This window comes from Propithecus coquereli, unplaced genomic scaffold (genome assembly GCF_000956105.1).
Source record: "Propithecus coquereli isolate 6110/MARCELLA unplaced genomic scaffold, Pcoq_1.0 Scaffold214, whole genome shotgun sequence".
NCBI classification, from domain to species: Eukaryota; Metazoa; Chordata; class Mammalia; order Primates; family Indriidae; genus Propithecus; species Propithecus coquereli.
This window is the reverse complement of record NW_012146523.1, coordinates 1724578-1750933: the sequence shown is the minus strand read 5'-3', so window position 1 is coordinate 1750933 and position 26356 is coordinate 1724578.

Sequence of the window (26356 nt, the reverse complement as noted above, 5' to 3'; positions counted from 1 at the left end):
AAGTCTACTTTCAAGGTTCTTAAAGTCCTTACATTAAACATTAAGTAGTATAAAAGTTAAATGATGAAATAAGTAGACAGAAAATCAATAAGGATAAAGTAGGACTAAATAACACTATCAACCAACTTGATCTAATTGATATTTATAGAACACTCCAGCTACCAACAGCAGAATGCACATTCTTTTCAAGTGTACATAGGACATTCATCAAGATGAACCATATTCTGTTATAAACTAGCCTTAACAAATTGAAAAGAATAGAAATTATATAAAATTAAGTTCTTGTACAATAATGGAATTAAGTGAGGAATCAATAGTAGAAAACTACCTGGGAAATCCTCGAATATTTGTAAATTTAACAAAGATAGTTCCTAATAGCCAACAGGTCAAAGAGGACATTTCAAGGAAAATTGAAAATATTTTTAACTCAATGAAAATAAAAATTAAACATATCAAATTTCGTTCCAATAAGCTAAGTCATGCACAGAGGGACAATTATAGCCTAAAATTCTTACATCAAAAAGAAGAAGTCACAAATAGATAATCTATGCTTCTTCTTCAAGAAGACTAGAAAAAGATGAAATTAAACTCAAAGCAAGCAAAAGGAAGGAAATCAAAAGGATAAGAGCAGAAATCAGTGAAATTGAAGATAGAAAAACAACAGAGAAAATCAGTGAAACTAAAAGCCGGTTCTTTAAAAAAAATTAATAAAATGAAAAAACCTCTTCCCAGACTACCCAAGAAATAGAGAGAGATGAAATAAATTACTAATATCAGAGATGATAGATGGAAGGGACATACAGATCTCACATAGTTATTAAAAGGATAATAGAAGGATATTATAAACAACTCTGTGCTCATAAATTCAAAGACTTTGATGAAATGAACTAATTTCTTAAAAGACACAAAGTGCCAATACTTGCTGAAGAAATAACTAGATCACTAGAATAATCCATATCTATAAAAATAAATAAATTCACAATTTGGAACCCTCCAACAAAGAAAACTTAGGTTATATGATTTCACAGGCAAATTCTACCAAACCTTTAAGGAAGAAATCACACCAACTCTACAAAATCTCTTTCATAAAATAGCCAAAGAAGGATCACTTTCAAACTTGTCTTAGAATATGAGCATTACCCTAATATTAAAACTAGACAAAGTCATTACAAAAAGAGAAAACTAAAGAACATATTCCTCATGAACAAAGATACAAGTATACAAGTATTAGCTAATCAAACCCAACAATATATAAAAAGGATGATGTATGATGAACAGGGGAGTTTATCCTAGTAATGCAAAGCTGCCTCCACATTAAAAAATCAATTAATATAATTTACCATATTAACAGACTAAAGAAGAAAATTAAAATGATTGTCTCAATAGATACAAAAACAGCATTTGATAAATTTCAACATTAATTCAGGCTAAAAATTTTCAGCATATGTGAAATAGAAAGGAACTTCATTAATCTGATGAAGGGCATCTACACAAAACCTGCAGCTCATATTCAGTGAAAAATCAAATGCTTTCTCCCTAAGATCAGTAAAAACTCATGAATATCCTCTTTTTCTACTTTTTTTTTTTTTTTTTTTTTTTTTTAGACAGAGTCTCGCTCTCTTGCCTGGGCTAGAGTGCCGTGGCGTCAGCCTAGCTTACAGCAACCTCAGACTCCTGGGCTCAAGCAATCCTTCTGCCTCAGCCTCCCAAGTAGCCGGGACTACAGGCATGTGCCACCATGCCCGGCTAATTTTTTCTATAGATTTTTAGTTGTCCAGATAATTTCTTTCTATTTTTAGTAGAGACGGGGTCTCACTCTTGCTCAGGCTGGTCTCGAACTCCTGACCTCGAGCGATCCTCCCTCCTTGGCCTCCCAGAGTGCTAGGATTACAGGTGTGAGCCACCGCGCCCAGCCTCCTCTTTTTCTACTTTTATTCAGCACCTTAGTAGAAGACCTAGCAAGTGCAGTAAGGCAAGAAAAAGAAATAAAAGGATCTTCTAATCCACAGACATATCTTTTCATGCATTTTAGTCTTTATTTCATCAGTGTTTTGTTGTTTTCAGCTTACCTATTCTTCATATTTTTTGGATTTATACCTACCATATTGTTAAAATGTCAATTCTACCCGAACTGATCTATAGATTCAACATAATCCCAATCTAAACCCAACAGGTTTTTTGTACACATTAAAAGCTAATTCTAAAATTTTTGTGGAAACATGGCAAAGGAAGAATAGCCAAAACAATTCTCTAAAAGAAGAATAAATTTGGAGGACTCACACTGACTTCAAGATTTACTGTAAATCTATAGTAATCAACACAGTTTAGTATGGACAACGATAGATACAGGATCAATATAATAGAATAGAGAGCCCTGAAATAGATTCACAAATATAGTCAACTTATTTTTTTACAAAGGTGTAAAGGATAGTTCAGCGGAAAGAAAATAATCTTTTCAACAAACATTACCACAACAATTGGAAACACATATGCAAATAAATAAGCCTCTACCCATACTTCATACCTTATCAAACATTAACTTAAAGTGCATCATAGGTCTAAATATAAAATAAGAAATTATAAAAACTGTAAGGCTGGCCAAAAGACCCCCACAGGCACAGCAACGACAGCCCCGGGCCCCTTTCCTGTTGGCTTGCAGCTGGGGCCAGGCCACATCCCATTATGACTGGCAAGAACAGCTACGCTGGCTGAGCACCCTGAGCTCGGCTTCCTGCTCTACCCAGCTGCTGCAGGCAAAGCTCTCAGGCTTCAAATGACCACATCCTACCTGAATGCTCCAAGACCCCCTTTTTCACCCCACATATGAAAACCCTGCCTCAGTCCTGGGCGGCGCGACTTCTCAGGCCCTGACCTTAGGACCTGTGAACCTTGCCCAGGAGCCCTAAATAAAGCCACTTGTTTGGCCATAACTTGTGTCCGCTGGTCTCTCCGCCACCGAAAATCTTACAAAAACATCTCAAAGAAGACATAAAAAATAGTTGTGATATTGAGATAGGCAAAAAGTTCCTTAAATACAGTTCCAAAAGTAAGAGTTAAAAAATTTTAAAGGACATATTTGAAACTTGGACTCGGGGGTGGGGGGAGCAAGGGCAACATACATAACCTAAACATCTGTACCCTCATAATATGCTGAAATTAAAAAAAAAAGATACATTGTATTTTTTTTAAATTAAAAATATTGTGCTAGCAAAAGGCAGTGTTAAGAGAATGAAGAGACAAGAGACAAGCCATGGCCAAGGAAAAAATATTTGCAAAACAAACCATGTATTTGTCAAAGAACTTGAATCTATACTAATAGTTTTTAAAATGCTCAAAATTCAATAATAAGAAATCAAGCCACCCATTTAAAGAACAAAGATTTGAGCCCACTTTAGCAAAGAGGATATACAAATGGCACATAAGCTCATGGAAGGATGTTCAATATCATTAATTATTAGAGAATTGCAAACTAAAATCACAATTTATATATATATATATATATATATATATATATATATATATATATATATATATAATAGCTGGAATTTTAAAAAACATTAATACCAAGTGCTGGTGAGTATGCAGAGCAGATAGAACTCTGACAGACTGCTGGTGGGAAAGCAAAATGGCATAGCCATTTTGGAAAACAGTTTGGCAGTTTCTTAAAAAATTAAACACATACGTACCACATGGTCATGGGCCAGCAAATCCACTTCTAGGTATTATCTCTAAAGAAATAAAAATTTTCATTCACATAAAAACTTATGTGTGAATGTTCATAGCAACTTTATTCATAGTTGCCATAAAGTAGAAACAACCCAGATGTCCTTCAACTAATGAATGGATAAACAGCATAGTACATCCATACAATAAAATACTTCCCAGCAATAAAAGGTGATGAATTATTGATACATGCAAGAACCTGGATGGATCTTCAACGAGTTTTGCTAAGTGAAAAAAGCCTGACTAGATGTTATAAGGTTAAACGCAGAAAGAAATAGACTGTACACAATTACTGTACTCTAGATAGTAGGTTTTTGGTTTCTGATAGGGATATAGGTTAAAAATTCTGAAACTACTTTATGATTATATCAGAGTTAAACAAATAACTGAATATACTGTAGGTTTCTCATTGTTGGAGAAAGAAGTTAAAGTTAAAAACAGGAAAAATCTAAAACAAACTCTGTGGTGTTGGATTGCAATAGGTGATATCAACATTCATTCTTGCTTATCATTATTTTTTGTATCTGCATATAAGTACTGAAATTATTATACATGTGTGTGTCTGCATGGATTAGTATACTAACACATACATACACAGTTTCTAGTTCTGTCCACTGAGAGAACCAAGAAGTAGCTATAATCCAGTAGTAATGAACATACTCAGCTCCAAGATGTTGGTTTCTAAATAAAAGGACCCAGGGCACATTAAATATGTGATTCCAGGTCTAGGGCTCAGAAAACACTAGCTGGGCCTGTTGCATCATGTGGTACCAGCATAAGAAAGTGCTCACCAAAGGATAGGGCCAGTAGAAAGGGCACAGGAGACAGCCAGGAAGAACTAAAGGCTAAAACAATTTGAACAGATCATAAAACACATTGACATTTCTTTATGTGATGCACTGAGAAAGGCACATTATCTCTGTGGTATTCTTATTAAAGGAGTCTACTTCCTGCTTCTTTTATCCTTTATAGAGTCTTAGATTTTAAGTCTTTCTAAGCCATAATTTTACACTCATTGCCATTTTCTCATAATTTTTATTTTGTCTTGAATATGTATTTTTAAAATTTTACCTTTGAGTTGTTAATTTCATCTTTGTTTCCCCAAGACTTCCTCTTTGTGATAGTGAATAAAAGGCAACTATTGAGAAATGCTGTTTTTAATGATTTCCTATGACAAGTGCCAATCATTTATAAGTTAGGATCAATAACTGCTTTAAATAGCTATTGCGTAGACCCTCAGGCTCAGGCTATCCCCCAGTCTCTCTCTTTCTTCCCTGCTTTCTCTATGTCAATGTCCGTCTCTAGTCTCCCCATCTCTTTCCGCTTTTCCCCCCATCTTTGTTAGAAGCAGCCCGAGATCACAGTGGTGAAGTGCAGAGCTCTAGCGCCTTCTGTCTGGGGTCAAGCAGAGCTCTGCCACTTGGCCGTGTGATCTTTTGTGAACCATTTAACTCCTCTGGCATTTGATTTCCTCTACTTGCAAAATGGAAATAATGATAGTACCTACCTCACAGAGTCATTGTGAAGATTAATGAACTAACACAATTAAAGCAGTTAGAAAAAAAGAATGGCTAGAACACTGCTAGTTCTTAGTAACTATTGTTACTTATTTGATAACCAGGTTCAGAGAATTGAGCTCCATCATCAACAATTTCGATAAATCCACTTTCTCATTTACTCTCTCCTTTGATACCCAGTACCTCCTATAATTCCCCAGTCCTCTCTGACAACCTCTCTACCCGGTAATAAATGTCTTTGGATATTTGGATATATATGTTTCCTAGGAAAATATATTTTGTGTGTATATATATGTGTGTGTGTGTGTGTGTGTGTCCTTAATTTACATATATCCTATTTGTTGCATTTTAAAAAATGCAAAATATATGATGCATTTTAATGTTTGAAATATGTTTGCACATTGCTGTATATCCATCTTGTTCAATGATTTTCAATACTAATCCCCACTGTAAATCAACTAATTCAGGCACAGGGACTTAGGCATTAAGAATTTTTAAAAGTTCCTCAGGTGAGCAGCCAGAGTAGGAACCACCAAACTAGTTCATTGCTTCTAATTGTTCCACAGTATGCCTCCACCATCATTCATTCATTGATTCCTTGATAGTGGATGCCTCACTTTCTTCTTATTCTCTACTAACTACATGCAATATCTTAGTAAAAATTCTCATACATGTTCTCTTATGGGCCCAGAGAAGATGTTTTCTGGGTTATATATGCAGAGTAGAATTGCTGGGTTGTTGAATTTTTGTGCCTGACTAAATAATGCCAGGTCCTCTCCAGGACGTGTGCACTGATTGATTCTGTCACAAGGGGGCATAATGAGTCCATTTTCCCTACATCCCAAGATCCAGGTTGTACAACTTCTGTCATTGAGAGAAGAACTGGACACTTGATTGAATGTTGTCCTATCACCATCTTGAAATTCTTAATAATTTTATCTTTGAACTTGTGTCTTGTAAGTGAATCAGATAGGACAATGGAGCACACTTGTGAGATGCACCCAATGGGAGCAGAGTCATTCGGTTGTGGTGCAATAGCAACCCACACAAGCATGGACCCAGGACTATGTTCATGGTGAACACACAGCCATTTGCTTGGGGTAGTTTGGGGTGCTTTGGGCACCAAAGGTCAATTGGGTCCAGATTGGAGGCAGTTATGGCATCAGAAGAAGTGGCAGTGGCTGTGGCAGGAGCTGTGACCCCATAGGAAAGAAGAGCGTCTGCGTGGGAGGTCTTCCCCATCCCCAGGCAACCACAAAATGTGATCAGTTTTCTGTCACTACAGATTAGTTTTCAGTTTCTAGAATTTTACACAAATGGAATTATACAATATGTTCTCTTTTTGGCCTGGCTTTTTTTCACTCAGCATAATTATTTTGAGATTCATCCATATTGTTATGTGTTTCAATAGTTCATTCCTTTTTATTATTGCACGGATAAACTATGATTTGTTTATGCATTCACTTCTTGGTAGACATTTGAGCTGCTTTCAGTTTGGGGCTATCATTAAATACAAATAAAGCTGCTGTGAACATTCACCTACAAGTCATTGTGTACACATGTGTTTTTTGTTTTTCTTGGATAAACACCTAGGAGTAGAATGCCTGAGTCATATGGCAGGTATATGTTTAACTTTTTAAGAAACTGCCAAGCTATTTTCCAAAGTGGTTGTTCCGGTTTATATCCCTACCAGCATTGTATGAGAGTTCCGGTTGCTCCTCCCTGCCACTCAGATTCTAATGGTAGTCAAGTGGTATCACATTATAGTTTTAACTCACATTTCTTTAATAGCTAATGATGTCGAGCATCTTTTTCTGTGCTTACTTGCCATCTGTATACATCCTTCTGTAAACTGTGTGTTGAAGCATTTTGCCTCTTTTTTACTGGATTGTTTGTTTTCTTATGATTGAAGTCTGAGAATTCTTTATGTATTCTGGATACAAGTTCTTTACCTGCTATGTGATTAGCAAATATTTTCTCCTAGTTTGTGGCTTGTCTTTTCATTGGATTTTACTCTGGTTTAGACAGATGAGATGTCATTTGAAGGTTTTGAATAGAGGAGTGACTGATCTATTTGCCATTTAAAAGACCACTCCCTCTATATTAAGAATAGGTGGGGGAGAGGAAAAGGCTTAAGCAGCAACTTCACTTCTAAAGTTGTGAGGCAATTGCAACAATGCAGGTGAGAAAGGGTGGTTTCCTGAACCAAGTTGGTAGCAACAGAAGAGGAAAAAAGTTGGATTTAGATATAATTTGCACTAGCATCCCAAAAGTGGTGCAGTGGAAGCACCTACTGCCAGCACAGGCAATAATATAGAGAATTGTCTGCAGAGAATTAAAAAATGATATTAAAAATGACTAAAAGTCAGTCTTTTTATCGTCACCATGAACCTGCAATTTTAAACAATGCTGGTGATAAAATACTCCTCTGAGAAGAAAATCTTCTATTAGTCTAAGTTCTAAACAATTGGTGTAGTTTCTACTGTGTTTTAATAATATACATGTGAGCAACAATTTAGCATATTTTTTATTTCTTATCCTTTAAAAAACACTGTATGCCGCATGGAAGTTATTTCAGAGACCCCAGTTACAGCTGGCCTCTGACACACATGGACTCAGCCACCTGCACTGATTTTGAGAAAATGTTTGTAGGGTGTTTGGGAATCACTGGTGCTCACTTCAGGGACACAACTGGGTGGTACTAACTATCTCTGCAGTTAAACAGCAGATTCAAAATAAACTACAGCACAGTGATTATAAAGATGAAGACACAGAACTTGAATTACCTCAATTCTGTCATTCAATGTAACCATTTGAAGCTTTCATTTGTGTTTAAAATTTCTGGGTTTTATTGTGAAATGGGACTTTTATCTTTAAGACTTTTTTGTGTATTTATTAATTCATGTAACTTAAATTTACAAAATGTGTTCTTTGATCAACTATGAAGGAAGATTGACAAATCTGGCTCTACTCTATTAAGCATAAATATTAATACATGAAGGAAGTCCTCGACAAGTTTGCAGAAACTGACTTTTGAAAATATCATCAATGCAAAAAAGAAACATACAGGTACAAGTTCTTTGTATTTTTAATAAAAAATAGTATAATCAGTTCCTAGCACATAGAAATGGTAAATACTCAAGGTTATGGATACCCCAAATACCCTGAATGGATATTTAAACAGTCTATATATATAACAAAATTTCACATGTCTCTTATAAATATGTACAAATATTGTGTATCAATAAAAAATAAGTAAATAAAAAATAAATCTAAATATGCTTCTTTTAAAAAATAGCATAATCAAGTAGCTTTAATCCATTACTTTTTTCCTTTTTGTACTATAATTTTTATTTTATTCTTTATTTTTTTTTACTAGTAATATTTATTTTTTTCTGGCATAATTTTATATATGAAGTTCAATGAAAGAAAAAAATCACTGTCTGTATTTCCTTTCTAGCCATTATTATTATTCTTTTTACTTCATGATTATTACTGAAAATAATTTTGTCCTGTAGATGGGCAATGTTAAAAATGAAATCCACTGTAGTTGTCATACCCAGTACACCATCGATAATATGAAGTTGGGGCCAACAATGTTGCTGGTGGTTAAGACGTACATGCATAATGTAAAGAGGTTTTGTCTGTATGTATGTTTTATTTTGTTTTGTTTTTCACTTGGGCAACTGGAACGATGGTGTTACCATTTACAGGCTTGTGGGGGAAAAGTAGATGTTTGGTTTGGGACATGCCAACTTCAAGCTGTCTATTAGAAAAATAAGCATAGATATTAAATAGACCACAGATATACAAATCTGGAGTTCAGAGGTAAGACTCAGGTTGCATAGTATCAGCACAGGGCTGGTATTTAAAGACAAGAACTAGATGAAGTCACACAGAAGAGGATATACAAAAGGAGAAGGTGGTTTGAAGGGGAGTCCTGAGTTTTGTCAGCATTTAGAGATTGATCCTTTATGGCCCCAAACATGGCCACTTTCTCATGAATATTCAATGTGTGCTCACAAAGAATGCACATTCTCTTTTTATTGTACACGCGTGTGTTGAGTAATATACATCTACTTGATCCATCAATTCCTTGAATGTGTTAAAATTTGTGGAGTAAATTTTTGACTTATCTTGTTTCTCCCAGTAATCCTGTCATTTGTTGTTTTCTCTAATAGACTTAATGTTTTAGAACAGCTGTAGATTTACAAAAAAATTGAGAAGATGGCACAGACAGCTACCATGTACCCCCTACATACAGGTTCCCTTATCAATTAATGTAACATATTAAATTAGTATGGTCAATTTGTTACAATTAATAGACCAATATTGATACATTATTCTTAACTAAAAAGTTTACTCAGATTTCCTTAGTTTAACCTAATGTCTTTTTTCTGTTCCAGGATCCTACCCAAGATACCACATTACATTTACTCATCGCGTCTCCTTAAGTCCCTCTAGACTGTGACGGTTTGTCAGACTTGCTTTGTTTTTGATGACCTTGACAGTTCTGAGGAGTAGCTGGTCAGGTATACTGTAGGATGTCCCTCTATTGGAACTTGCCTCATTAATCAGGGGTTATAGGTTTTTAGGAGGAATTGTCACAGCCTAAAGTGACATTTTCATCACATATATCAACATGATTCATGACTGTTGATATCGACCTTGATCACCTGGCTGAGGCAGTGTTTGTTAGGTTTCTCCACGGCAGAGCTACGCATTTCCCCTTTCTCTCCTGTACTCTTTGGAAGGCCATCAGGACACGCAGGCCACACTTAAACAGTGGGGAGGTATGCTCTCCCTCCTGTAAGGCAGAATATTTATGGAAGTTATTTGGAATTGTTCTGTGTGGAAGATTTGTTTCTTCTCCTTCACTTATTAATTTATTCAATCATTTATTTATGCCAGCATGTACTTACAGATATTTTATACTTTGGGTAATAATGCAATCAATACTGCTTCATTTATTTTGTTGTGTGAATAGATCCATCACTCCAGCTTTGGCCATTGGGAGCTCTTTGGCTCCTGTGCCCCTTAGACACACCCACATCAATGTGGCTGGTGGCCTTTGTTTCTCTGTTTGGGTTTTTTTTTTTTTAAATCAATTCTTTATTTTCTGGCACTATAAGATGCTCTAGCTCGTCTTATATAGTTCCAGCCCTAGTCCTAGAATAAGATATTTCTACAAAGGCCTTGCTTCCTTTGATTGGAGAATGGCATTAGAAACCAAGATTTTGGTGCTACATATAGTCATTATCGAAATGCATTTGTTGCTTTTTGCATATAAGGCCATTGTGCTGCTGTATATATATTTATGATGGTTATTATAACTTCTCAATCTGCTATTTTTCCTTCTAATATAATAACCCTGTTTTATATGTGTATATATATGATTTTAACCTTAAATTCTATATTACCTGACATTAAAATGAATATGCCAGTTTTCTTTAGGTTTTTATTTATCTATATAGCATTCTCTATCAGTTTATTTTCAAACTTCTGAATATTATTGTTTTAAATATGCCTCTTATAGACAACATATTGGTGGATTTTTTGAAATGTAGTCTGAAGTTTCTCCCTTTAAATGGGGGGTTAAATCCTATATTCACAATGATTTACTTTCTTGTTTCTTCATCTTCTATTTAATCTTCTGGATGTGTTGTTTGAACTCACATCTGCTGATTTGAAAGTTATACTTTCTGTTTTTAATCTTCATCTGGTTATGCCTAACTATCAACTGTATTTTTCTTATTAATTTCTTAATCTTCTCAGAATTGAATTTATCCTCTACCCCAGACAAGTACGTTTGTATGCACTCAGCTCCCTCTGGTCCCTCATACCCACGACCTCTGTCCATCACAACCTCACCATGCTGCGATCGTCTAGACCTGCACTAATATGGTAGTCACTAGCCACATGTGGCTATTTAATTTCATATTTAGATTAAAATTAAATAAAGTAAAATTCAGTTTGCTTTTCAAGTGTTTAACAGCTGCATGTGGCACAGATAGTAGTACATTTCCATCATCTCAGAAACTTCTTTTGGACAGTGATGATTTAGAATTTTATTCTACATTGTTTTGAATATATTTTGGGTCGGTCGCTTCCTTTTTTAGAAAAGAGTAAACTTTACTGACCTATTGTCTTATTCTTACTACCCATGTATTTTATAGCATCTATCTGAATCTTTTTCTCTACTTTCTAGAAAACTTACTCCAAGAGTACTTCAATGGAGGTTTTTGTGTTGAAAACCCTATGAGGCATTTTACAGATGAACATCTCTTTATTTTCACTTTGCGTTTAAATGATAAATCATATGAATATGAACACTAAGATAAACTACTCCTTCTTTGCTGTTCTGGTAATTTAAGTTTATTATCTTTCTTTCATCCAGTAGTGCCACAGAGACCTCTGATATTAGTCTGACACTTGTTCCTTGCACATATTATGCTCTCCTGCTATTTTTCTCTCTCTCTCTCTTGTTTTTCAGTAACTGTATATCTCATCATTTTCTAAAATTATTCCTGTGATTTCTGTTCATTTCTGCTCAACATCTTTCTTTACTTTTTGGAAATATCAATACTTTTTTCCCATGTATTTCCCCCCATCTTTATTTCTTTTCTCTATTTCTGGGATCTCTATTATAGTCAATTTGACATTTTATTTCTCTTTTTTTACTTTCCTTGAGTAAGTTTTTGACCTGATCTTTCAGTTTGATAAAACTTTTGACTGTATCTCTTTAGTAATTTACCCCATATTTTGAGGTCATCATTTCAATGTCTTCTACTGGCTAATTTTTGTTTCATGTTTCAAATATCCTCTTTTTTTTTTAGGTTAAATATTGTTTTTGTTTAAAAGCATAATAATTTCTCTATCTGTTACTTGTTTTATCTTTTTTTCTGCTTTGTTCAATTTATTACTTTTATGGAGTTTGTGTTCCTTAAGTGTCTCACTAATCGCCCATGTGAACTTATATTCCATTTATTATCTGCAAACTTGACTGGTAATACACCCCTGGGGAGGGACCTAAATCCAGGCTCTAGTCCCAGCTTATGCCCCACCTACCTGATTGAGAGTTAGGAGGATGCTCTTTGGGTTTGAGAGACATTTTACTTTTGATGGGGGCAGGGTTGGAAGAGCAAAACCATTTTGGTATTAGATATGTTAAACCTACTCATCCTATTGATACATTTTGGATATAAGCATTACCTTGACAGCTTTTTAAAAATATTTTATACTATATCAGTTATCTTCTGCTGCTTTATAAACCATCCCAACATATAGTGGCTTAAAATAACAGCTTATTAGTAAGTATTACAACTCTTTAGGTTGACTTGTCTCAGCAGCAGGCTCTCGCTTTGGATCTCTCATAAAATTGCAATCAGATAGAGGTTGAATAGGAGCGTAGGGCTCAACTAGACAGGACATCCACAATGGCTTTCTCACAGTGGTTGGCAGTTGATGTGGGCTGTTGGCTAGGAATGTCAACCAGGGAGCCTACACATGGCTTCTCTATGAGGCCTGGGTTTCTCACAGAATTGCAGCTGGGTTCTTAGAGGAAGCATTCCAAGGGCCAGCTTTCAAAGGACCCAGAGGGAAGGCAACAGGCTTATTATGATGTAGCCTGGGATATCCCAGAATCTTGCTCTGATCTGTTTCAATTGGTCATGCAAATCACTAAGGCCAGATTCAAGTGGAAAAGCAAGATGCATATACTGGGAAGGAAAAACAGACGATAACCATCATTGGAAATTAACTTCCAAATACATTTTACTTTGTAAATTGTATCCCTGTTCTCTGACATAAGTCAACATAGAATAATTCTCTCTCTGACCTCCATAAATGAAAACTATAATTTTTCCCTAGCAAAGAAAATGAATCTTGCCTTTGTCCATCAGCTTTATTTTTTGTTATTAAAAACTAAAATCACCATTATGTCAGTAGAGTATCTGTATGTATTTTCCCTTGGAGTAGTGCATTCTATGTAGTGTGTGCGTGTGTGTGTGTGTGCGTGTGTGTTTATACAAATGGTCCATCCCTCCCTTCTCCTATGCCCCCCTCCACAGTCATCAGACAAATATTCTAGAATTGCTAGATATCTTAGTCTCAGTCTCTTTTTAAAATTAACTAGATATAAAGCTGCTTACACTAACAAGCCATTCATCTTTATAAGTCAGTTACAATTTAGAGAAAGCACTTTCTTCTCAATCATAGGCATCGATCATCTGGAAGTAAGTATCTCATTCAATTATACTACATTGGACCAAATACAAATCACATGAGCCCTAAAGCATGTTTGAGCTTAAGAAAAAAGAGGAAAAATAAGCTAAAACCATAGAAAATATTGTAAGCTACCTTAAATTCCTTGTTTGGTTAAGAGGTGATATGATTTGCTATAATTTCAGTGAATTAGAAACATTTGCTGTTATTTTAGAATGAAAAATCCTAATCTTTAATATAAGTATTTTCTTTCCTAAAACTATTAACTTATTCTTTGTTTCGTGATTGCTGCTGTCCTAGGTGCTTCATTATAATTTAAAATCATAAAACACATAGAAGATACTATATCATATTCTCAGGGCATTCTGCATGTCCTCTTATATGAGAAGCTGAATTGGTAGTATAAATTCTGGTTAGAATATTTCTACTAATATAACACAAACACAGGTCTGATCAATTTAGTAAAGAATTTTAGCAAAACCTTATTTTGAAATGTAAATGGTGAAGGATATGAACAGAGAATTCACAAAGAATAAACACAAGCAACCAAGGAACATGGGAAAAACTGTTTCACCTCACAGTTCATAAAAAAGAAGATTAAAACAAAAACTATATTTCCTTTGACAAATTGGCAAATTTTAATTAAATTATATTAAATATTATCAGTTAATACAGGAATAATTAGATAAAAACTTATAAATTGGAGTTGTTCCCAAAAGTTTAAAATATATATTTATAAAAAATTATTTATTTTACAATCTGGGGAAAATCTATTTAAACTGAATAAAAGAACAACTAAAAGGATGCCTGAAAGCATAGAGCCAAATTATCAAAGTGAGATTGGAAGTTTTCTTTGGTTTTCTCTTAAAATCTGCTTGTATTTTACTCAACAATGTGGCCTTCAAGTTTGAGAAGATCCCAGTAAATAAAAACATTAATATTGTTTATTTAATAAACTTGATTATGTCTGAATAGCTATTATTTAGAAGAGGGATCGGCAAACTTTTTCTGTAAAGGGCCAGATAGTAAATGTTTTAGTTATTGAAAGCCATAAAACCTCTGTTGCAACTATTCAACTGTTGCTGTACTGTGAAAACAGCCATAGACAATACATAAATGAATGGGTGTACCTGTTTTTGTTTTACGAAGTCAATAGACTATATTTGGCCTGCAGGCTGAAGTTTTCTGAGCCTAATCTTTAAAATACACCTCTATGTTGTCCCTTAATCACAGTGCGTAGTGTATTTGTATTTATTTGTCTGAGGAAGGTGGTGAGAAACCAGGGATAGAGAGGATTTGGAAGCCAAACTTACCCAAACACAGGCAGAGAAAAGGATGGCAACCTTCCAGAGTAATCTATACACTATTAATAACCCAGTCTATGCAGAGTTGGCTACAATGGCCGAGAACTTGAAAATGTCTAGACCCTGGGTATGAGCCAAGAAAAAAATGTATTATTGGTAGTAATTATACTCAGTTCCTTCAGAAACTTTTTAGTCAGCCATGAAATCACAGGTCTCTATTTACTGAGTAGTTGAATATGGAGTTTAAACTGAGAAGAAAACCAGAGGTTAGGGGAAGCCATAGCAGAGAAGAGAAATCAAAGAAGGTGACCATGTAAATTTTCTTGAAAAAAAAAAAAGTGTTTGGAAGTTTTAAAAAGAGTGCTAGAGAAGAATATGTTCAAATACTGATGTAGCCTCAGAAGTTCCTACTGTGAAAATAACCTTCATGGGGCTAGGAAATAACTGACCCTCTAATAAAATAGCTATGGTTTGGGTCAGCATTTTTTTCCTTTCCCTTTACCCCCTCTTTTTCTTTTTCTCTCCCGAAGCTGCATTGACCTCCAGTCTCCCTCTTTGGGGGCAAAGATTAAGCTGACGGGGATACCCCAATCAGAATTCCCTGACCGTTGCGTCCCGTCCTTGGTTATTTAACCACGATGGGTATTTCTGGGAAGGTCATCACTTTTTTCCATCGCAATGAGTGATCGACTCAACAAGGAGTTCATATTGCACCAAACACTTTCAAAAATGATTCATGTTAATGGCATGTCTCAGGGGATTGATGCTAAATAGAAGCTACAACTAAAGCTTAAAAAATGATTTAGCAATAGGAAAGCCCACAGACCACAGCACATGTAGGCACAGTTGATGGTAAACATCAAAGAATAAATACAACTAAAAGTCATAAAATCGGATAGACAATAAATCTGACAGTTCAAGACCTTTTGGGGCTTGAATCATAAAAAATAAAATTACTTACTCAGGCATTCCTGGCTTTATTTATTTATTTATTCTTTATTTTTTGCCACACATCTTTTACAGGGCAGTGAACTAAAGACAGTTTCATATCCCTGACATGTTAGTGTGGTTTACAAAGGTGGTTGCCACACAAAATAAAATCAAATGGACATATTGAAGAAATACTCCCTTTTTGTCCATAATACTGATCACTCCTTGAAGGGAGAGGTTGTTGGGAATTTATCCACCAAAATCAGACTTGAAGCTTTTATAGTCCTCCCATCGCAGCCACAAAAGTGTAACAAAAAAAAGAACTGATATATCCAAATCATCCTTGTTTTTTATCCCCCTACAGTTCTTTTATCTTCTAAGAGAGTTATAATTGGGTTGGTAGAGTCTTTTTTATAAAATAAAAAGGAGAAAAGTATTGTAATGTTTTAGATGAACTGAAGGGAGAAAAGAAAGATAGAAACCTAACATTACATTGAAGAAAACATTAATGTCAAAAATACTTTTTCTTCAAATATAAAATGCCTCCTTTGAAAAACTTTCTTTTAAAGATCTAAATATAGATAATTCTAAGTGTATCTTTAAATAAACGAAGAAGAGAATAATCAGACTTACCCCTCTCTTTCTTGTTAAGACTTGCTTTCTAACTATTAAGTTATAATTCAAACAATATTCAACCACCATTTAGAAGGAATTGTGTTAAGACTTCCATAATGAGTAAGATAAAGTTCCCTCCTCAAGCTTGGATCTAGAAAGCTCCTCAGAAGAAGGATTAAATCCATGCTGAGTAAAGGCAAACGACCTTGGCTGTCTTGATTCTTCATGCATCTTGCTACTCCTCATACACAACACAAGCTCAGGAATACATTTCTTTCTACATGTCTTACTTTCTTTTCTCCATTAGACATTAAAATTCTTATTAATATTCAATAAATATTGATTGCCTAATTTATGTCAGAATCCATTCAACAGTGAGCAAGACATGTTCCTGCCACTACGGAGCTTGCAACTGAGTAGGAAAGATATTAAACAACAATTATAAAGCAAATTATTTAATTAATGTTGCTACAAAGACAGCAATGAGCATTGCCTAGTAGATTCATCTTATACATATTCCTTGTACTCACACTGCTTGAGACATCGCAAATCAGTGAATAAAACTGTTAGTTATTTGACAAAATGAATCTTAGGAGTTTTTTTTTTTAGGTCACATAGCCTATAAGGCAATGCATTTCCAATGGGGGAGGGGAGGGATAAAAACTGGTCTTGGCAGGAGTGAAAAATAATTCTTACCCTTTTAATGTATACAGCACAGATACACATACATTACATAACTAGATACATGATATATCTGAGATATTGAAATATTATGGGGGAGCAATTGGAAAAAAATGTCTTCAAAATGGTTTATTAGGGAGGGAGATTATAACGCAAAAATATTGAGAAACACTGTTCTAGGCAATCCCTACCTACTAATATTCCACTTGTGTATACCCATTCTATATAATGTTCTCACATTCTTTCTCTTCAATCATGGGAAGTGCTATGACCAGAAACTCTTGCCAGCCAAATTTATTTCCCTTCTGACTGTGCTTTGCTAGATCCTAGGTATAGAACTCACAGGAAATGAAGGCTACAATTTAAGACAACTTTAAGGTGTAGGGGCTCTGGGTTTAAAGATAGCTCAGTGCTCTTATCAGTACTATAATACAAATCTTTAGTGGCTAAAAATAAGAGCTACATTTATTGGGTATTAACTATGTGTCAGGATCTCTGCTAAGTGCTTTGGGTACATTATCTCATTTAATCCTCAAAATTATTTCATGAGTACTATTACCATCTCCATCATGCAGATGATAAAACTGAGGCATAGATTGGTCAAATAATTTGTGCAAATAAAATTTGGGATTAAAAACCAGGCTATCTGATGTCAAACCCTGTTGTCCTAAGCTTTTTATGTTATTATCCACTGTAAGCTAAACTGCATTTCTAAGTATCATTTGCAAAATTATTTCCTTGGGAAATGTGATCTAAATTTCAAATACTGGCTCACAGAAAGAATTATCAAAACACATCTGTTTACAACAAATTGAGGATGATGTATACGTCTTCTTGGTAGCTTTGATGAATTAAAGATAAGCACAAGTTTTTTTCGTTTCTGTACCCACTGAGAAATGGAGTCCCTTTTTTTCACCCCCTTGATTGTGGGTTGGGACCTGAGATGTTTTGACTATTAAAATAAGACTGGTAGTAAAAGTGATGCTATGTCAGTTCTGGCCCTAGACTTTGAGAAGACTGGTAGGTTCCTCTTGGAATCCAGCTGCCATGCTGTGAGGAAGCTCAAGGAGCCACAAGAAGAAGTCCATGTGGAGAGGCCACCAACTAACAGCTTCAACTGAGCCGACACCAGCTTGCCAACAATGTGAGTGAGGCCACCTTGGAAATGGATCTTCCAGATCTAAGCTGTGTCTGCTGAGTCCTGCTCAAATATCAAAATCCTGAGCAAATAAATGTGTTGTTTTAAATCACAAGTTTTGGGCAAAAGATAATCAAAACAATACTCCAAGATAAGGTGGAGTGATTAAAAAATGATGACTCTCACAAATAAACTGGACAAATTCTTGTGATGCCAAGTCATGAAGCTAAAATTTCCAGAGATGAGAGTTTGATCACCCTGTATCTTTTCACCCAGAGAGAAAGATTAGAGGTAGACTTTTTCACCAATAATCCTTTCTGGAACCCCAAACATGTGTTTTCTGTTGTCAAGCCACCCATTACGTAGCAGTGGCTGCCTTGACATTACAATAGTGTGCAGAAGTGGGTTAGGTTTGCCTAGGTTAAACCAATACAACTTTTGGTGTGATCTTCAAAGAGCTTTTGAAGGGAAACTTTTGAAATGAAGCAATAATTTATAGTATAGGTAAAAAATAAATCATTTTATCAAACAATTACGTTTGAACTAAATTTATGTATTCTATGGAGTTTTCAATGTGAGTTTAAGTACTACCCTCTCCTTTCTAAAAAGATGTTCAAATTTCTCCAACTTTAGATGTGTGGGCCAGAGCTTCGGTCCCATCCATGACTATTGGTGCAGTCACATGACTTGTCTGCTTCTGTCAATTTCATATAGGAAACCATGTGCTATGGACTCAGTTGTGCCCCTCAAAATTCATATGTTGGAGCCCTCACCTCGGTATAGTTACATTAAAAGTAAGAAAGTAATTAGGGTTAAGTACGGTTATAAGAGTGGAATTTTGTTCTGGTAGGATTAGTCTCCTTTTAAGAAGAAACATCAGAGAGCTTTCTCTCCTCACCCAGTGAGGACACAGCAAGAAGGCACAAGCCAGGAAGAGAGCCCTCAACAAAAAACAATCTGTTGGTAGCTTGATCTTAGAATTCTCAGCCTCTAGAACTGTGAGATACCAATTTCTGTGGTTTAAGCTTCCCAGTCTGTGGTATTTTGTTATGGCAGCCTGAGCTAATACATTATGTTCATAGAATTTTAAGCTAAAAGAAATCTATAGATTGGTCTCCCCATATCTATTCTTCTCTTCTTATTACAGTAATAGGAGTTTTAGTTAGACACATGGCCATTCAGATGATAAATATATTTCCTGGCTTCCCTTTCAGATACAGCCAAGTTACAAAGTTGAGCTTGTACAATCTGAGTAGAGGTAAATGTTCAACTGTCAGGTTGCAAAAGGGAAGAGCATGCCCTCTTTGTCCCTTTCCTCTTCCTGGTGGCTGGAATGCAGAGTGACAAAAAGAGCTGGAGTAGCTGTCTTGGACCATGAGTGAGAAGTCATCATGGAAGAGGCAGAGTAATACGACCCAAGAAACCTGGGTTTCTTTGCCAAGGGGAGCTGCCCTACCAGCTCAGATTTTTACTTGAGAAAGGAATAAAGTTCTACCTTCTTAAAGCCATTGTTAATCTTGGTTCCACTTTACAGAAACGAAGTTGATATTTCCATCAATTCATATAATCATCTATTGCAGGGATTGGCAAACATTTTCCATAAGGGGCCAGATAATATAATAAATATTTTAGGCTTTATGACCCACCCTGTTGCAACTACTCAACTTTGCCTTTATAGCATGGAAGCAGTCATCAGCGATATGTAAATAAATGAGTAGTATGGCTACATTTCAATTAAGTTTTATTCATAAAAACAGGTGGCAGACCAGATTTGGCTCCCAGGTTATAGTTGCAGACCCCTGATGTATTGTAAGTAATCCCTTTATCTTAAGAGTGAGGAAACTGATACACATGCAGAGTTCAAACTATGGTCATGGATAGCAAAGACAACACAAATACCAACCCAGTTCCCTAAATTCCCACGTCCATATTCTATCCATCCACCTCATTCTTTATTACAGGGACACAGAGATATCTCTTTGCAGTTGCTTAATGCTTGCTCATTATAACATAATAGTCTTTCTCTTAAAACAAGTTCTCTACATCTTTTTCTCTTTTGCTTTGTCTCTGTAGTATCTTCATTGCATTTTCCTTTTTGCTCCTTTCTCATTACAAAATTTGTGCTTTTATTATATGCCTGCATCTCCTGTCCTTATGGGTCAATTGTTTTATGTATTAGACATTAAATGTTATTAGGCCAAGGATATCCAGACATTGACCTTTATTACTATTAACTGATTCAGTTTTTTGCGAGCAAGGCTTTGAATAGAGTAACTTTATTTATATTAACAACAAAGATATCACACTGTTTGTAAGAACAAATAGAAAGTCTGTGTACATGCTATCCTAAGTAGAAACTCAAACACTGTATTTTTTCCAGGTTCAACATTTTTGTACTACCCTCCAAAAATTATTTACATGCAATTACAAACTTCCTGATCTTTTCCCACTCAGGCATCTGAGGTTTAAATGTTAAGCCACTTTCATATAACAGAGACACATTTTCTATTTATTATAAAACTATAATTGACCTTGACTATTATATAAAAATTCCTCCTTAAACATAAGACCAGAAAGTACATATCTCTAAAAAATGGATGCCTCTTTTCTTAAACAATGCAAAATGTATAATTCAACATAGTTTCTATTTTTCCCTATGTTACCAGGAAATTTGAAGCTTGCTCAATACTTGCCTCTCCTGATGAGACATCCTGGTCTCCTGGTAACAGCGACTCCCTTTTAGCTAGTTTTTATTCTTTATGGAAACAATTTTATTATCTTGTTGTGGACTGTATTTGATTTTGCTAATTTATTCAATTACATTTTGGAGTTGCTTGGGATCTACATCAATTAAATAAATGGCAATTCTGCAGTGGCTCTCAGGTGACCAAGTGGAGGGGTTCACATATCCACTGTAATACTGCAACTATTAATATTTCAGCAGTACCCTTCAATTTTCCTTAATTCTCACAAAAGGAGAGTCAAATCAGAAGAATAGTAGAGAAAAGTGCAAAATGCCAATAATTGTCCGTGCAAATATTCTGTTTCAGACACCCTCCATTTAAGTCGTCTTCAGGCTATCCAGCTCTTTTGGCAATATTTCTCAAAATATGGTTTCTAGATTTCTTTTTAAATGCAGATTCCTTAATCCCACCCCCTGTTGTGCTGAATCAGAATGTCAAAGAGTGAGGCCCAGTAGTGAGCAGCATTTTCACTGGTTCTCCTGGTGATGTGAATGACTGCCAGAGCTTGAGGCCACTGGCATTTGGATTAAAGTGCAGATCTCTTACTGTTCCACACCTCCCACATTCAGGCACTGCCTTCTGCCATGCGACCCACAAACATCACCTGCCAACCTTACAGAACCACTTGTAGATTTCTGGATCGTTCTTGTTTCGTCCAGTGGCAAAGCTCCTGCCCTCTCTGATGGGAAGTTCCTCTCTGACCTCACCCACCCGAGGTACTATAACTTGTCCTATGAGAAGTCACTCACACATGCCTTCTGACAAAGTCTTCCCTGATTTGGCCCAAACCACACTCCCTAGGCCTATAGTAAGGAGCTTTTCCTCTACATCCCATGGTTCCCTGCCCATTCTGCCATAAAGTACCTATCATACTTTGTCATGATCCTGTGTTTTCGGGTCTTCCTCATTACTCTAGAAACTCCTTAAAGGCCTGCCTTGTTATTTACTCATTTTCCCCCTTGCATATCATGTGAGCGCATTAAAAAAAATGTCAGGTGAATAAATGAAGAAACAAATATGTACATTAAATATGTTCTGATTATGTCTGATGCCCCTAATTACACTCTAAAGTCAAATTAAAAGTCCATTTCTGCCTGTTTTGTCCCCTGCTCCTCCACGGTCATGCACATAACAGTAACTATTAGTACCTGGTGCATCAGACTGTTTGCCCAGCATTTATGCCCTCTCCTCGAAACAATAGCGCCTCTAATTTATGAACTGCCACTTCGAACTAACTCCTATTTCAGTTCAAATGACTCAACGGTTATTTGAATAGCTCTATAAGGGTTCAAGCCTTTTTAAAAAATGACGCCATATCTCATAAAACTATGGTTGATACGGTTATAAATTTCAGGAATGAGACCCAGGCTCTTTGTGCAATCACATTTGGGTTCAGGGCACATTCCAGCCATGGCATCTCATTCCTCGGAGGGGATGAAGGCCCCCACTCTCCTCTAATTATCAGACCACATTAGAATCTCCTCTTCTTACGATAAAAGCTTTGGTTGCCTTTGAATAATGCACTTCAAAGTCTCCCTTTCATATGATTTTTGAAATCTCAGCTCATTGAGGCTGTCACAGCTTGACATGCTTGTGCATTTGTCATAGTTCCTAGAAGCCCGCCTCCAACCCTGGACCTGGGATAAGCTGCAATCTCTTCTCTGATAACACTTCCTTAAAGAGAAAAAGAGAGACAGCACACTGTCATGAAATAAGGAAAAATCACTCTATTCTGTCCAGGAATTTTAAATGTGGATTTTTTTCTCCTATCAAAAGGAAAGGATTCTGTCCAGCTGGGACGTTTCTCTGGGCAATGCAGTACCAGGTCCCAAACAGAAAGCAGGCTGGTGGGTGTATGTCAGGGTCCTGGCAGAAACAATGAGATATTTGAGAAAGAAAGTTTTAAAAAGAACCATTTACAAAGGTATAAATTGGATTTACGGAAGCGAACTTGGGATGGTGCAGCACCCTGGGGCTACCTATAGTGGAGGAGCCATTAGCACCCCAGACCTGAATTGGGAAGAAGAAAGAGTAGCTACAGAAACCCAGAGAGAGGTAGTTAATGGAACTGACCACCTAACAGGAGTTATGGCCTTCCGCAGAGGGACACAACCAACCTACAGCCACTCAGCAAGGAGACAGAGAAATCAGTGCTTCAATCTCACTTTCTTCCCATCCTTCAAAATCCTGCTTGTGTTTCCCATTGACTGAACTGAAGCCAGAAGGCAAGGGAACCCCTTGACAATGTTCATGGGGAGCACACAGAAGACATCCAGTCTAGGGGGTTTACATGGAGGATAGAGGCAAGCATAGAACAATGGAATTTCCTTTGCTTCTGTTGAAGGGAGGGATGTCAGCTTTGTCTGATACACACACAGTGTAATACAGCAAGGTTGACTGACCCTAAGCATTCCAGTGACTTATACCTTCTCTGCATCAGGTTCTATTAAGGTTTTTAGAATCTGGATCAATGACATTATGGGGATGCTGTGAATTAATTTCAAAAAATGACATACTCGAAGGTAACAACAATAAATGTTTAACTTGACAATTATCTGAGAATATACAGTACCAATTTATATGCCAATTATATAAATAAAATGAAAAAAAATATGTAAAACAACAACCCTTTCACTTCATATATCTAAATGTGGTTATGCTGAGGAGTGCTGATATCAGGACCTGCTCCAGACACTAAGAAAATCAGTGACCATACACAGGATGTGAATTAAGCAAGGAGTAAGAATCTTTAGTGCCCATTGTCCCCATTCTCCCCAAATCAGTCACTCTTGCCTGGGATTCTGCCATTATTCTAATATCTTTGTGCTTCAGATGTCCTAGATTTCCTGGTATCCCTTCTTAAAATTTATGCATTCTTAAAGCAATAGATCAGTTATTGACATGTTAAGTTAATTAGTAGTAGTACTAGGAATTAGATCATTAACCCCATTTAACCCAACAAGTGTCTGTAGTTTTGAAAGAGAGGGTAGTAGACTTGTTGCTCAGGCTATTGTTGGAAGAGGACAGGCTTAGATGAGTCATCAACAGATGGTGAGGGAGACAACCTCTGGGCAGTGAGGGAACACCAGGTCATAGGTAGAAGTCAAGGTGAGAGGAAAAGTAGAAAAAGGAACCTAAAGGAAAGGAAGAGTATCGAATAGATTCAATGGATGACATACATCATACACCATACATTTTGTGCAAGGCCATTATGCTAAGTTATTTACATATATTGTCACATACAGTCTCTACACAAATTCTGTGAAATAGGTACTAACACTCACTTTTCCAGGTAAGATAAATGAAGTTAATGAAAGCCAAAAACCTTGCCCAAATCACAGAGATAGTAAATGATGAGAGAGAATCAGAATTCCAAAGCTTGTGCATTATTTCCTCTGAGATATGTTCACATCCTCTCTTTTCCTGTCTGTGAGAGACTCAAGGATGAAGTAGAACTAGTAGTGAATAAAAAAAAAAAAAAGAACTGAAAAAGGTCTGAGGGCAAAACACCTGCAGACTGTCCCCAGGAAAGACATTCAGTCATCAATTCATTGTCCAACAGACTTGTATGGAATGCCAACTATAACCTGGACTTACATTTAATAATAAGTTCAGGAAGTACACAGGTCAGGAAACATGATCCCCTACTTCATAAACTAGCACTGCAAGAAAGATCTTCATCCAAGTGTGTACTCTGAGAACACAATGGCAAGGTTTGCTGGGAAATGAAGTTTATTACTTCTGCTAATAAATTGTTGGCCAGAAATGGTTACGTGGCACCCAACTACAAGGATGACGAGAGGAGAAAGACAGGTACATATTGTGGAGCCCTAGTAATGTCTACTACAGTACTAGTAGCAAGTGCACACTGTTTGAGATTATAGGCTTCTGTAGTACCAACATTATTATTTATGATATCTCTAATTTTGATGGGAGGATCCCTGCTTTAGGTTGCTACAGAAAATCAGAATAGGAAAATAGACCAAACGCTGATAAAAGGAACATGAACATTGCCTGTTCCAATCTTCATCTCAGCTAGACAGCATGGCTCTTCTTGAGAAATGACTCTTACAGAGTAAAACAGGGAGGGAAAATATTCGTTTTGCTTCCTGGCTGCCATCAGAAATCTGTGGGGCCTCCCTTGGCAGCAAAGGACTTTATCTTCAAGGGTAGTATTTCAAATGATGGTTTAGCTTTGGTCAAATTGCATAGAAAAGAAAAACTCCAAAAGTTATAATTCACAAATCAGATACATTAAAGGCCTGAACACACTAATTAGTTCTTAGTCAATACACTAAAACCTACCCTGAAATTATAGCTAAATGCATAATAAGAAACATGGTTGGAACTGAGAGAGGAAATTGAGAATTTGGGAAATTAAACTCATTACTCCATATACTTCTGTTATGACTCAATTCTTTTTCATTGCCCCTTTTTGAACCTTTTCTATGTCTGCTGTGCTCCTGAGCTGAGTAATGGAATTTAATATTAGGTTCTTTTTTCCAATAGCAGGTGTTATTTGGTCTTACACAAGAGGAGCAGGATATTTAGCAACCTACACAAAGAGCCTTAGACAATACTCAAGAAAATGCTCCTTCTTAGCGTGCTGGGGAAGGAGAATGGTGAAAGGGATTTGAATTTTGACTAAAGGATGAAATCCACTAGAAGCAATGGACATGAGGCTAAGTGGGAATGGGAAGAGCACTGAACCAGGAGTCTGAGGCTCAGTCCAACTTCCAGCTGCTCTGCCAAATAATTTGTAGCCTTGGGCAAGTCGCTTCATGTGGTGGATGCTGTGATACGCTACCCAGATTCTTCCTTCAGCACTAAAGGACTCGTTTCCCCAGCTGCTGGGAACAATCCCAGCAAACAGCTTCAGTTGTCAACCTTTTAGGGATCACCTCAGCTGAAGAGTGTGGCTTCACCCAGGGAAGTTCACACCCAATGACCCATCAATGAAGAAGCCTGGCCCTCTTGCCCCAACTTGGAACAACTCAAAAATGACATTTGGGATCAACTGAGGCCTTTGTTAAGAATGTATGGAAGCTCAACTTCTCCTTTTGCCCAAATCTGCCCAAATCTCCCTTTCCCCTTGCACAGGGGTTGATCTCAAAAAGCACTCTCTAATAAACATCCTGTTCACTAGACTCCACCTCAAAATCTCCTTCCTGGGAAATCCAATCTGTGATGACACATCCAACTTGAGTCTATGAATCTAAGACTCAGTTTCCTCTCATGATCAGGAAAAAAAAACCCTGAGGGAGTTGTGGATTCTTAATATGAGGCCCATGCATGGACATGAGAAGGATTTTGGACAACTTGAAATTGAACATCAAGTTTTTTTTGTATGTATAGAGGAGTGCTTTCCTTGGGAGATGTACACAGAGCTCAATAGATTATCTCAAGTGTTTTTCACCCCGACAGGTAATTAACCATTAATAAGAGATGATTTCTTGCAAGTACATTAATTGCAACATTCCA